Genomic DNA, 12,827 nt, shown 5'->3' on the forward strand with positions numbered 1-12,827 from the left:
CCGCCCCTTTCCCTTTGTTTCTCACCTCTGTTCAGGCATGGCTTGGCCTCACAGGAAATCTAAAGACAACACCATGATGTGGATGGTCTGAGCCCTGGACTTTTCACTCCTTAGCCAAATGTCAGCCCCAACTGCCACATACTTTCTGGTTATCAACTTCCCCAAAGATCACACTTTCAAGCATCTAGTGGCCGCACGTATTTTCTATTTAGTGGATCCCTGTATGTATTTTCATCTAAGTGTTGAGTTTTAAATTATTTATTTTTGTGTCTCCTCCAGAATAAAAAGGAACCAAGATTTGAAGCACAGTATTAGGATGGTGGTTCTGGCTTTGCCATTTTCTCAACTGTTTCCAGACTGGATGAGATTTAAAACTAAAGTGTCACTTTTAAACAATAATCATAAATTGGCACACATTCAGCGAGACCCACTGACACTCTTCACACCATGAATCGAATTCCCCCGGTAATAGAAAACCGAACCAACATTTTATTGTCGTATCCAATCCCATTATTTTTGCTCAAGTTCAATTCAAAACAAAGGTCAATTGAAAAGCAAAACAAAACCACAGTCAAATGAAGACCAGAGGAGAATTTTAATCTGGGAGGACATGTTGACTTTCCAGTGACAGGCAGTTTCCACCCAGGACTTCATTTCCATTCAAGGGATCTATGATGTTGTTTTTTAATTCAGGTGTTCTGACAAGCTAAAGAAAATGGGACCTACTGGGTGCAACAATCATGCATCCAGAGTGATCTCTTTGGTCCACCCAGGACCAACCAGTTCTAGTCCAAAGACACCTCAATTGGGTTCTTCACTGGTATTTAATGAATGAAACTTCTACGTTAGTCTTAAATGCTGCTACAACAAATGATCACCAATCAGACCAACAGATCTATTGCTTCCCAGTTCTTGAGATTAGAAGTGTGAAATCAAGGTCTGGGCATGTTTGGTGCTTTTGGGGTGGTCTGGGGAAGAATCCGCTCCTTGTGTCTCTCCTGGCAGCTGGCAGCTACAGGCAATCCTTGGCTTTCCTGGCTTCTTGGTGCATCACTCCAGTGTCCTCCTCCACCTGTGCTGCTCTCCCTCTGTGTCTCCTCTGTCTCCTCCTCAACCTTCAAGGATGACAGTCCCATTGGACTTAAGGCCCACCCTACTATAGTATAACATCTTCTTAAATTCCATGTGCAACGACCCTAGCTCCAAATAAAGACACACTGTGAGATTCTGTGCAGACATGAATTGGGAGAGGGCATGAAAACCCCATGCAGGTTTTCCTGGGGAAGATGGGAACACCTGACCGAAACAGAAGCCCAAGGGAATTCTATCCACTTTGACCCATCAGGTGTCTCTTATCTCATAAACAAGAAAAGCCTTGCTTGTATAACTGGAAACCATTCAATGCAGTGGAGGTAACTTTCTTTATCTCTATGTGTTGACCAGAAACCAAGATTTTCTAGTGGACTAGGAAAAACTTCCATACCTATACCTCCTTCTCTACTGGCTCTGACTTTTCCTGTGACAACAATAAGAGGGGTGGATGTCTGATTCTTTCTCAAAAAAGGGCATTAAACTGTCAGGATCTATAAGAGGCCTCAGTTGCATAGTCCTATGGAAGTGTCTCCATGGGAACCCAAACAATGAGTGACAATGCCTCACATGGTACCTAAAATAAAGAGTTAGATATATTTTTATCCAATCTAAATACGAAACATTTCCTTCAAGAATGAATTTAGAATGGGAACAAAGGGAGTTGAATAAATTGGCAGATAAAGTGGTTAAAAAATGACTCAGTTCATGAATTCAACTGAATAAGTCTTTGCCAAACAACCCTCATGGACTAAGTCCTCTATGGAACTGACCAGCCATGCTATCATTTAAGTGAAATTAGTCTGGGCTACATATAAAGTATGCTGATGTTGAACCACCTCAGGTGCCAAAATTCTGCATTCTTCAAATTTAACTGCCACATTCTCATTTTGGAGATATTGGACATCCCACATGCACCAATCAGCAAAGAGTAGTAATAATAGCTACCATTATTTATTGAACACCTGAATCCAAGGTATCTGTTTAGTCCATCCAGGCCCAACCACTTCTGGTTCAAAGGCACCTCACTAAGATTCTCCCTGATATTTAATTAGTGAAACTTCTACGTTAGTCTCAAATGCTGCTACAACAAATTATTACCAATCAGGTTGTCAAACCAGGTATTATAGGTATTATGATTTATATTCAACAAATATTGCATTCAACTTGTAAAACAAAAAGGTACTATCTAAATTTTGTAAATGTAGAAATTTAGGCATACTAAGGCCATGTTTATTCCTTCATGCGACACTGCCTTGCCATTCATAGAATACAGGGATCCAATATCCTATAAGGACCCCTCAACAAAATACTGGCCCCCTCTCACCACGACTGTGAGCTTAATAGCTTCCAATATAAGTTTTCAAGTGATCATTATTACTCTTTTAAAAATCATATAAGGTTACTTCTCTTAGCCTCAGTGTCCACATATGTAAGGTAGAAGTAGTAGTATTCATCTTCAAGGTGGTCATACATAAGGCATCTAGTAAGAGCTGCATATGTTGAAGTTACTATTATTTTCCGTGGGATAAAGCATCTGGCATATACTTCAGAAGAGCTACTCTCCACAGCCCCTTTCCCCCAACCATGTCATTATTGTTACCTATTTCTGACAGGTGAGTGGAGGTGGCCAGATGATAGAGAGTTTGGATTAAGGAGAGGAGGGTAATCTTCAATGATTTCAACAAGTTCCAGAAACAACATTGTTAACCCAGTAAATCATTCCTTCCTTCTACCTAAATTTCCAGATGGTGCTGAAGATGACCTGGAGCCCACAGCTTCCATTGCTGGCCAAGAGAGGGGCTGGGGGCAGACAGCAGGAACCTGCATTTAAGACCTCCCCAAGATCTAGCTGAATAAATGGCTTATTCATTATACAAATAAACACTGAATTGAGAATTAATATTTTACAACAGTAACTTCTCCAGAAGGAAAAATACTGTTTGCCAGTGTGTCGGTTTAAATCTATGACATGTGAACTTGTGGACTCACAAACTGTTAAATTCAAAAAAGATGGTATAGATCATTTCACCTAAAAATAAATATTTATTTTATGGGTAGAACAATCAGAGATCCTTATTAAATGACTTGCCAAGATCCAGGTTAATTTTACAAAGGAAGACCTAAACACATAAGTTTCCCTTTCTACATGTGGAGAGAATCTTAAGACAGGGTTTTTCGACCTTGTTGCCATTAACATTTGAGCCAGATAATTCACGTTGTGGCGGAAGTCCCGTGCATTGTAGGATGTTTAGCAGCATCCTGCTCAATAGGTGCTAGTAACAACCTCCAGTCCCCCAGCATAAAAATAAAAAATGTGTCTAGATGTTGCCTGTGCATTTTTAAATCACTCCAGTTATGAACACTGCCTTAGGCTTATTCCAAAAATCAAACAAGAAAACAAATATGTTTACTAATGAACTGCTGCTTAATAAACACTGAAATGCTGGACATCTACCAGTGGTCATTATTAGCCCCAGAGAGTCTTGTCTCCAGAATTTCACTCTGCGGGGTTGGGAGTCACTGGGATAAGAGTAAACTAAAGCCCAGGGAGAAAGAAGAGTCACTTGGGAATGAAAGCAGGGACTCAATTCAGATGGATGGGATTGTATTTCTACTCCACATAAAGTGCCCTCTCCCATCCTTTCATTTTGATTCTCAAGGAGTGACCCCTCAAGAGAGCCTCTCTGAAGCCCCAGGCTGATTCTGGTGTCCCTTGTCTTCTATGTTCCCAAGCTCCCTAGACCTTCTTCCACTTCTGTGTTCACTGCGTTTACAACAATCTGTTTAGGGGCCCATCCCGGCCCCCCCCCCGGCCCATTGACACAGACCTAGGGGCAAGTGACTCTGTCTTATCCATCTCGCTAATCTTTGCAGTGCGTGACCTAGAGGGTGATCAATTAATATTTGCTGGATGGATGAATAAACGAGTGATGGAATTACTTTTTGTAAAAAATAAGCAATAAGCAAGTTCTAGTTACCTTAGATTATACATGGAGCAAGGAGTTTCCAGGCGAAGCAAAGACTTCCCTGAATTTAACTGAACCAAGGAGTAAGCCAGCAGGTAACTGCCTACAGCATTTGTTTAAGATGTTCTGAAACATCCCCAGATTTTAAAAAAAATGTGTCTGTGTATCAGAAGATGAAATTCATCTGTAAGAGTCTATTTCATGAAGGAATATGTGGTTAAAAAGAATAGTAGTTAAGCCAAGTTCAAGTAATAATAGACGATCTCTAAACAACCTCTTAGAGAGGTAGATCCAGTTTTCTGCAGAGCATTGTTTGTTGAGAGGGAAGTTGGGCCAGAGAAGTGCCCACCTGAAGGACAGAGGTTGAGCGTAGCTACAGGGCTCCACTTTCTGATCCCCACCACCACCACCCTTGCAGAACTCACAGAGCTCAAAGTGCTGAGCAAATACTTAAAGAATGTCATTTTGAAGAGAGGCCAAATCCTTAGCCTGGTGCTAATTTTAATGAAATTGAAAGGATTATTACAATTAAAGGAAGATTCAGGGGTTGTACTGGGAAGAACTTTGACAATGGAAGGCAGGGGCAGGAAGAACTGGAAAGGGATAGGTTGGAGTGGGAATCCACGGGTTCTCATGGGTGGAAGGCAGCCTGCTGGACCCTTGGAAGCAGTCCATCATCCTTACAGCAAGCATATGGTTAAGGTGATATGAGGCTACCACACTCACTTTATAAAACTGCCTTCCTTTATCTGATTGCAATTTGTCTAGCAACCTTGACTTCTGGTGAAGTCTGCAGGAAGTGTATTGGTTAAACCCAAAAGGAAGGCTGGCCTACTTCACCGTGTATTTCTCTTGGTTAATAAACAACATTGTTCTTGGCTTATGTACCGAATTGACTCAATAGGAATTGGCACTCCCAACAATGATTAACTCTGGGACATTGGTACCAATGAATTTCTAGATCTGTGAGATGATGGACCAAACCTGAGACTTTGTGCATTTACCAAAGTTAACACTAGCTTAACAGACCAGCCATCACATCCATCCTTGGCAGTGTATTTCTTTCCAATTTTTCCATGAAGCTTTACAATATCCATCCTTGGGATTTACTTCAACTATTTCATAACAAATTATAATTATAAACTCCTACATTATGTCACAATAGCATGAGTTCAATCATAATTTTCTTGCCAAGTAAGCTCTCCTGAACAGAATCATGATTGTTTTTCTACAGATACCACTCCGTCTAGGATATACAGACTCAGAGAGAGCAATGAATCTCAAATCTGACAGACATGCAAGACAACTCACTTGAAATTTTGTCTCACTCTCCTTCTTCTCCCTCCCCCCACCGTCTCCTCTCTCTTTGCCTGCCTCTCCCTCTCTCTCTCTCTCTCTCTCTCTCTCTCTCTCTCTCTCTCTCTCTGCCAGTCTCTTCCAGGATCCTGAGAAATGTTCTGATTTTGTCATTTTAAATCTGTTCCTTCTCTACAAAAAGGATCTATTCATTTGCAGTTGACAAGTCTTGGGAAATACAAAAGAAAAACTCAAACTGACTAATGCAGTTTTAATATTTATGGAGCACAGACCATGAGTGTGAGTTAGGTTTACTGCCTTGTGTTTGTTGGAGCTCAGAATATGGGGGGAAAAATGTCACTTGAAAAACCTCTAATTTACAAAAGGTAGAATACACACTTATCTCAGAATGCCTTGCAAAAAAGTATGGTTTGCTCCAAATATTATCCAGTGCATGGTAGATCTACAAGTGCTACATAAAACTGAAAAAAAATATGAATTATTTGCAAATACTGATGTTGTGTCATTGAAGCAAATGAGTTAAAGACCAGGAACATGTGGTAAGATTTGACTTCCTCACCTTGCCTGTCCTTGTCGTCTTCTTCCAAACAATGTTTAAGATGGTTTTCTTCTAAGCTAAGGGAAAAGAGGACTTGAGATAGTCAGCAAACACCCCAGGATCGCTGACAGAGCCATATGACAAATTGTGCCATATTCGTTGACAAGTGCAGGCTCCATTAAGGCCTGCCAGCTGTTTGCACCCAGGTGAACCCACACCTCTGAACCTGCACCTCTGCCCCGCCACGTGTTCAGCACCTGTGATCTTCTGGGGAACATCTTTGTTACTGCACAACAGCATAGAGCTGTCAGGAGAAATGGCCTTCCTTAGGAAAAGTAAAAGTCATAAAGCCTCAGTAGGGAGTTCTCAAAAGCGCAGCCACATTTCAAAGCCCAACTACTGGAGATAATGACAGAGAGCAGCTGTACCCCCAGGGGAGGGGGCCAGGAAGTACCAGGCACATCTGTTAGCTCCTGCTCAGTCTCTACAGCAAACCTGCCTGAGTCCTGGGCTGGCGGGTGCTCTGTGCTGCGGAAGCTGCAACCCCACCAGGTAATTAAGTTGCCTCTGATTCTCCGTGCCACTCTCTGTTGGGGAAAATATGCAATTGTGACAGGGAGTGTTTAAAAATTTCTTCCTATGGAGGTCACATGTCAAATATCCATGTTTGAATTATCAGATTTTTGCTTTTGCATTCTCCAGTACTTTGATTACATTTAAGTTTCAAAACCACTCTCCTACACATACTCTTCTCGTTTTGGTCACTAACCAGTGAAAGGTAGCTATTACACGAATGCAGAAATTACAGCTCACAGAAATTAAGTAAAAGTCCCTTGTGATTGTCTAGAAAGGGGAAGTAAAAAATTCAAACCGGGGCCTCTAATTCTCAATGTTATTCTCTTCAAATCTTGAAACTTGCAAGGTTTCATCAGCAGAAGAAAGGGGTTACTTGGTAATTGGGGTTCCCAGGCTCCAACTTTGTTTGTTAGGCCTTGTAATCTGCTACAAAGATGAGCTTGGAAATGCCCACTAAGAAATCATTGAGGATATGTAATATATCCATATTATATAATGTGCACTCAGACATTATGTGTGGTATTATATAATATTATATATACACAATTATATGTGTGTATATAAAGTAAAATACTGGTCTCAAAATAAAATTTCCCAAATACAACTATAATACACTCTTCCCAATCAAGTTAAGAATCTGGATGGTACTTGGGAATAAAGGTAAGATGTTTGGCTACAAAAACTTAGAGAGAAAATAAGATGTCCAGGGTAGCTGCTGTCTGATCAGATCAATTCCAACGCTGTTGTCACACACAGCGTCAGCATATGCCATTTTAAATGAATGGTGAGCATAGAGAGGGATTGATAAGAAATCTAATGTCCTCCTGGAGGTATGGGGGCAGAGGGACTCGAGGACTATTCTGTTGGGTGAGGTGGGTGCCAAAGTGCTTCATCCAGCACATAGTGATTACCACAGGTCTGGCGCTGTGTCTGAGAGATAAATGAGGCACAGCCTCACTTCCTCAGAGCTTGCAGAAAATAAAGACAGCCATTAAGGTGCAGCATGGTCAGCGATGCTGAGCAGAAGCCAGAGAAAGTAATACCGGCTCCATCAGGGCATTCCAAGTGTCCAAGAAAGAAACCAGGAGTTAGAAGTCAGCTAGATGAATTGGTGACAGAATCGACTGGGCACAGAAAGCAGTATTGGTTTCACAGAAGCAGTGTAAGTAATAGCTACAGTTGTGCTGGTCTATATATCTGGAGCAAAGGGTACGTGTGATGAAATGATAAGAGACGGAGGTGACATAGGAGCTGGACATGAGGTTTTCCTACTGGTGGCTAGGTCATGGGGGGAGGTGCGGTAATGGAAATGATTTAAGCATTTGAAGTTTCCTTAAAGGATATGATCTAATTGTATTTAGGAAGATCCTCTAGCAGCAATACCTAGGATGAGCCGCACTGGATGAGAGTAGGAGGCTCTCTGTAGGCCTGAACAAGTGTCCTAGGCTTTGAAGTCATCAGGTTGAGCTGACAATAAAGGAAGGCAGTTTGGACTCAGTGTGGTGCCTCCCAAACCCCTGGACATTGCTTCGTTTCTCCTTTGCAGCCACAGGAGCCAAACTAGACCTATGCTCATATCTCAGTGTCTTCCACAGTTGCCACAGTGATTGGTTCTACCAATGGGCACGTGACTTCTGCTGGCCCAATCAGAAGGCTTGTCTGAGGCTTCCAGCTTGGCCCCAGGGGCAGGAAACTCCTTTACTTATTGAGAGCCATAGCTGCCAGCAGTCATTTCTCCCAGTGGGACGCAGCCTCACCATCATAGGCGAGAAGAAAAATGACTCACAGAAAACAACAAAAACAAGAAACAGCGGCCAGGAGAATGAACACGAAATTTTGGATTTCAGACTCTACGATTCCAGATTTCTATAAAACCAACTCAACCTCGGACCCTCCTTGTGGGCCAGTTGTTCTTTCCTTTTTGGTCTCAAGTTGATTTGGAGTTTAGTTATCTGCAACTTTCTGAGGTTCTTAAATAGAACATTGGGAATGGGAGGAAGATGCACAGAGCTGCAAAGCTTGGAAAAATGGAATTGTGGGACACAGAAACAAGAAGTAACATGTACGATGTTTAACACAGAGTGTGCTGCGGGTTGGCGAGCTCTTTCAGGAAAGGTCAAGATAGTAAATATTTTAGGCTTTGTAAGCTGTCCGCCTCTGCAGTTACTCAACTCTGCTACTGTAAAAGAAAAGCAGCCAGACAGGTACAAATAAAGGAGCATGGCTGTGTTCAAATAAAACTTTATTTATGCCAGGCATGGTGTTGCACAACTGTGATCCCAGCAGCTCAGGAGGCTGAGGCAGGAGGAACACAAGTTCAAAGCCAGCTTCAGCAACTTAGCCAGACCTTGTCTCAAAACAAAAAATAAAAAGTGCTGGGGATGCAACTCAGTGGTTGAGTGCTCCTGGGTTTAATCTCTGGTACCGGAAAAAAAATATATTTATAAAAACAGGTGGCAAGTCAGATTTAGCTTGCAGGCCACACCTTTCTAACCCCTAACCTGCACACTTCAGCTTTTGCTTTAATTCCAAGTTTATCAAGCAGTGCTTTGGTTGCCAGTCACATTTCCTGGATGACCTTGATATTGAGGTGAAGGGGTTTCCTGGATTGAAGACACATCCATCTTCTCACTTGGGAAAGGACATCTCTGATTGTCTGTTTAAAATCTGGCCTCTGTTGTACACCACTCTTTCAGTATATCAGTGTTTAACCCCAAGTGTTAGCTCTCCAGGGACGTACCAAAAACCTCTAGGTTCTGACCCCTACAACCAAGGTACCAGAGCCCATGTGATAGCAAATTCATTGAGGTCAAGTCTCCAGTAAGGCTGTCTGCCTTCTCCTTCCCACATTCCTCCTACCTCACAGAGGGCCACCTCTCCTCTTGCAAACCTTACCAGGGACTGAACCAACATAGAAACAATACTTCTGGTGCTTTGTAAGAAGCAGCAGTATTAACAAGAGGCTTGATATCCTGTTTCCAAGAAGCTGAATGTACCCCCTGCCTACTCTTTGCAATATTTTTGGTTCTATCAGGTGCTTTTTACCTGCTGTTCACATTGTTTCAAACTGTTAAAAGGGACCAGATGCTAGATTATCCACTTTGGGCACATCTCTTAGCTTCTCTGAATGCCATGTGCTCATCTGCAAATAGGGGAATAAATCTGCATCTCAAGGAGTTACTTGGATAGTTATATCAAATATGAGCATGCCCATCATCGCAGGCTCCCGCCTGTGGTAGATGCTCCATGCAAGCAGTTTGCTCCTGGAGGGCAGCACCAGGGCCTAGATGAATTATTCAGCCTACGTGGCCTTTGATCTTAAGTCCCACAGACATCTGCTCAAGAATTATTCATTTGATTGGTTGATTTTTCTGCATGTATGGTCTGGGGCCTGCTGAAACAGGGTTGCTCTGACACCCAACATGCCTCTAAGAAGAGAATCCAAGGAAGCCTAGGCATGAGTGTTTTGTAAATAAATGCAGTAACAGATGGGTGGAGTTAGATATTTTGTCAACATAGAAATCACTTTTCCAAAGTGAGTTTCCCCATCCAAGGATACTGCCCTTAATTTCTATAATTAAAATACCTGCCATATGTTAAACTCTTTTTTTGTAGCATCTTTGAAGTGAAATTGCACATTCCTTGAAATTCTTTCCTATGCAGAAGCAACCGAATTAAAGAAGTTAGGAAACCTGGATTGGGTTTGCCCAGACATGGTTCTCAGCAGGGGACCTCCCACTCCAGGGCTCATTTCCTTTGTTATAAATAAGGAGAGTAGTAAACGATTTTTAACTTTTTCTGACTACTTAATCTCTGACTAAAATACATTGCATGAAGATGAAACTAAAGAAGAAAAAACCTTTTAGAGGAAGATCCCTCCAAGTGGGTCCCACAGTGGTTGAGCATGTGGGGTGAGATGAGGGAGTGGCCTCGCCCCTTAAACCAGCATCATTTCTGTGAAGTTCTTCTGGGAACTGGTTAAAGACAAATCAACAACAACAACAAACTGAAATGTTTCAAACCATCGTCATTATGTTCATTAAGATGCATACAATGTCTCACGATTTATAAAATAATTCCACACCTTGTTTTTGTTTGTTTCAACCTCACAAATTTAAGAGTATTATTATTTCCATTTCACAGGAAGGAACACCTAGACAGGTCAAGTGATAGGGGCAAGCTCATCCAGCCCTGCATCTCATATTCCTTCTGCCAACCAGGACACACCTCTGTGCACAAGTGTGAATATAAGAATAAATGTTTCCATCATCCAGCCTCACCCAAGGTGACAGCTGCTCCAACGCTGCATTGTAATTCCTACGACCAGTTTCACTTCCAGAGCTCAGAAGTCACCTCAGGAGTCACCAAGGAGAACTGGGTGCAGAGATCCAGGACAGTGACCCCTGCCTGCCTCTGCCTCTCTGGTTGAGTTGGAGGAGCTGTTAATAAAAGGAAAGCTTCTCCTCATTTTGCTTTCAGAGTGGCAGGCAGGTAAGGGACAAGCCCTTTCTCCTCTGTTCATGTTTTCTCTCTCCCTCTTTCTCTTTCTATCACATGCATACACACGTGCGTGAGCATACACACACACACACACACACACACACCCCTCTCATCCTTCCCCCCAGTAATTAGGTTTGGATTCTGGGTGTCAATGAGACCCATCACTCAAGCGTCACCATACAGCTCATAAATCCCATATGCCAGTCCTGAAGGCATGGCAACCTCCAGTCCACATAGGATTCTCCTACTTTTTAAAAAAACTCATCTGTATCCCTGCTGTCCGTGTAACTTGTACATTATCAGTTTTATATATTTTATGATATAAAGTGAATGACAGTCTATTATATGTTGATGTTTAAAAAGGAAATGAACATTAACAAAGCAATGCTATGTGTCCCTTTGACGATGCCTGATCTGCCATTCTCCTGCCTCTCATCATCCCAGTTACAGGGTGTTGTCCCCATTTGACTTACAGAGATGAGGTTCCTGATAAGGTTGGTCTGACTCCAAATCCCGTGGAATTCAAACTCCCTAACTGAGTTATTGCCACTGACAACCCAGACTGACAACAGAGCTGTAAATTCAACCCCAAATCTCTCTGAGTCCAAATTCCAGGTTGTTTCCCATTGCAAAATGCTGCTGCAGACATTACTAATTGTGCAACCAAAGTTAAGTTTGGATTCTAAGTTTTATTAGAAAGGCAACTTTTATATCCAGAGTTGCTCTTAGGAAATAGTTGGTAGAGAGGAGAAAATATGAGCAGGGAACGAGGTCCCACCACCAGGTCATATGGTTATTTATTACAGATGCTGATTTTTTTTTTCTCTCTCTTTCCATTATTTACTTGTTCGGGGAGCTAGAAACAGGAAGGCAGCCCTGGCGATTCAGCAGTTATTTAAATAGAACAGTGTGGGGATTGTGCACTCGGTTCACTGTAATTGGAAACCATTCCTAGCATGCACCAATATTTCAAAAGCAATACAGCCCAATTCTCTGACCCATGAATCAGGGTTTTCCCCTCTACCAGCGTGAAAGATTGGGGCCAGGGAGAACCGGAAAGAAGCTTTCTCTTAGGCACAGTTTTTGCTGAAGCAAGCTGACAAAGGAGAATTTCGATAACTGCATGTTTAATTGAATATTAGAATAAATAAAATGCACGACATTAGCTTTATCTCATGCAGTATGTGTGTTCAAACTGGAAAATATTCCCTGAACTCTGAAATCTGAGTCACATGCCTCTCTGGACAGTTAGAATGGCTCCTGTAACTCAGCATCTTGAAATAAATTCATTCAGCTACAATTATTTATAGCCAAGCAAGATATGCTGCTGGTAAAGTCATTCCCTTTCAAGTTCATGTTAATGCTCCTCTGATTCCAATGTTGTGTTCTCAATTTTGGTATCCTTGCTTCCACTCTTCTGGGAAATTAGAATCATGGGCTTCCAAAACCAACACACCTGACATTTTTATGTGGCGCTAGATGGGATACTTTCTCTAAACCTCAGTTATCTCATCTGAAAACTGGTCCTAAGGTATGAACTGAAAATGGGTTTGAGGGAGTAAAGGAGGTGATTGTGTTAAGGGGTGGCTCAGCATAGAACTCAGTAGGCGTTGCCTCTGCTCTTTCTTTAGTCATTAACTAAAGGCACAATGAACATTTTGTGCCATGATGTTGGTTCCCACTGTCTATATGTGAAAGCAAGCCACTTTTCCTGATTTGTGCCTTCTCCTGATCCAGAACAAGGCTTGCAGTCTCCTTTATTCTAATCATCATTAGCATGGCTTTCCTGCACTGGGCACCTGTACTCCGGGTGCTTTTCAGGTGTTCTTCTAGCTTAA

The sequence above is a fragment of the Marmota monax genome, unplaced genomic scaffold, assembly GCF_021218885.2.
Source record: "Marmota monax isolate L192 unplaced genomic scaffold, Marmota_monax_Labrador192_F-V1.1 WCK01_AAM20220418_F8-fsc00010, whole genome shotgun sequence".
NCBI classification, from domain to species: Eukaryota; Metazoa; Chordata; class Mammalia; order Rodentia; family Sciuridae; genus Marmota; species Marmota monax.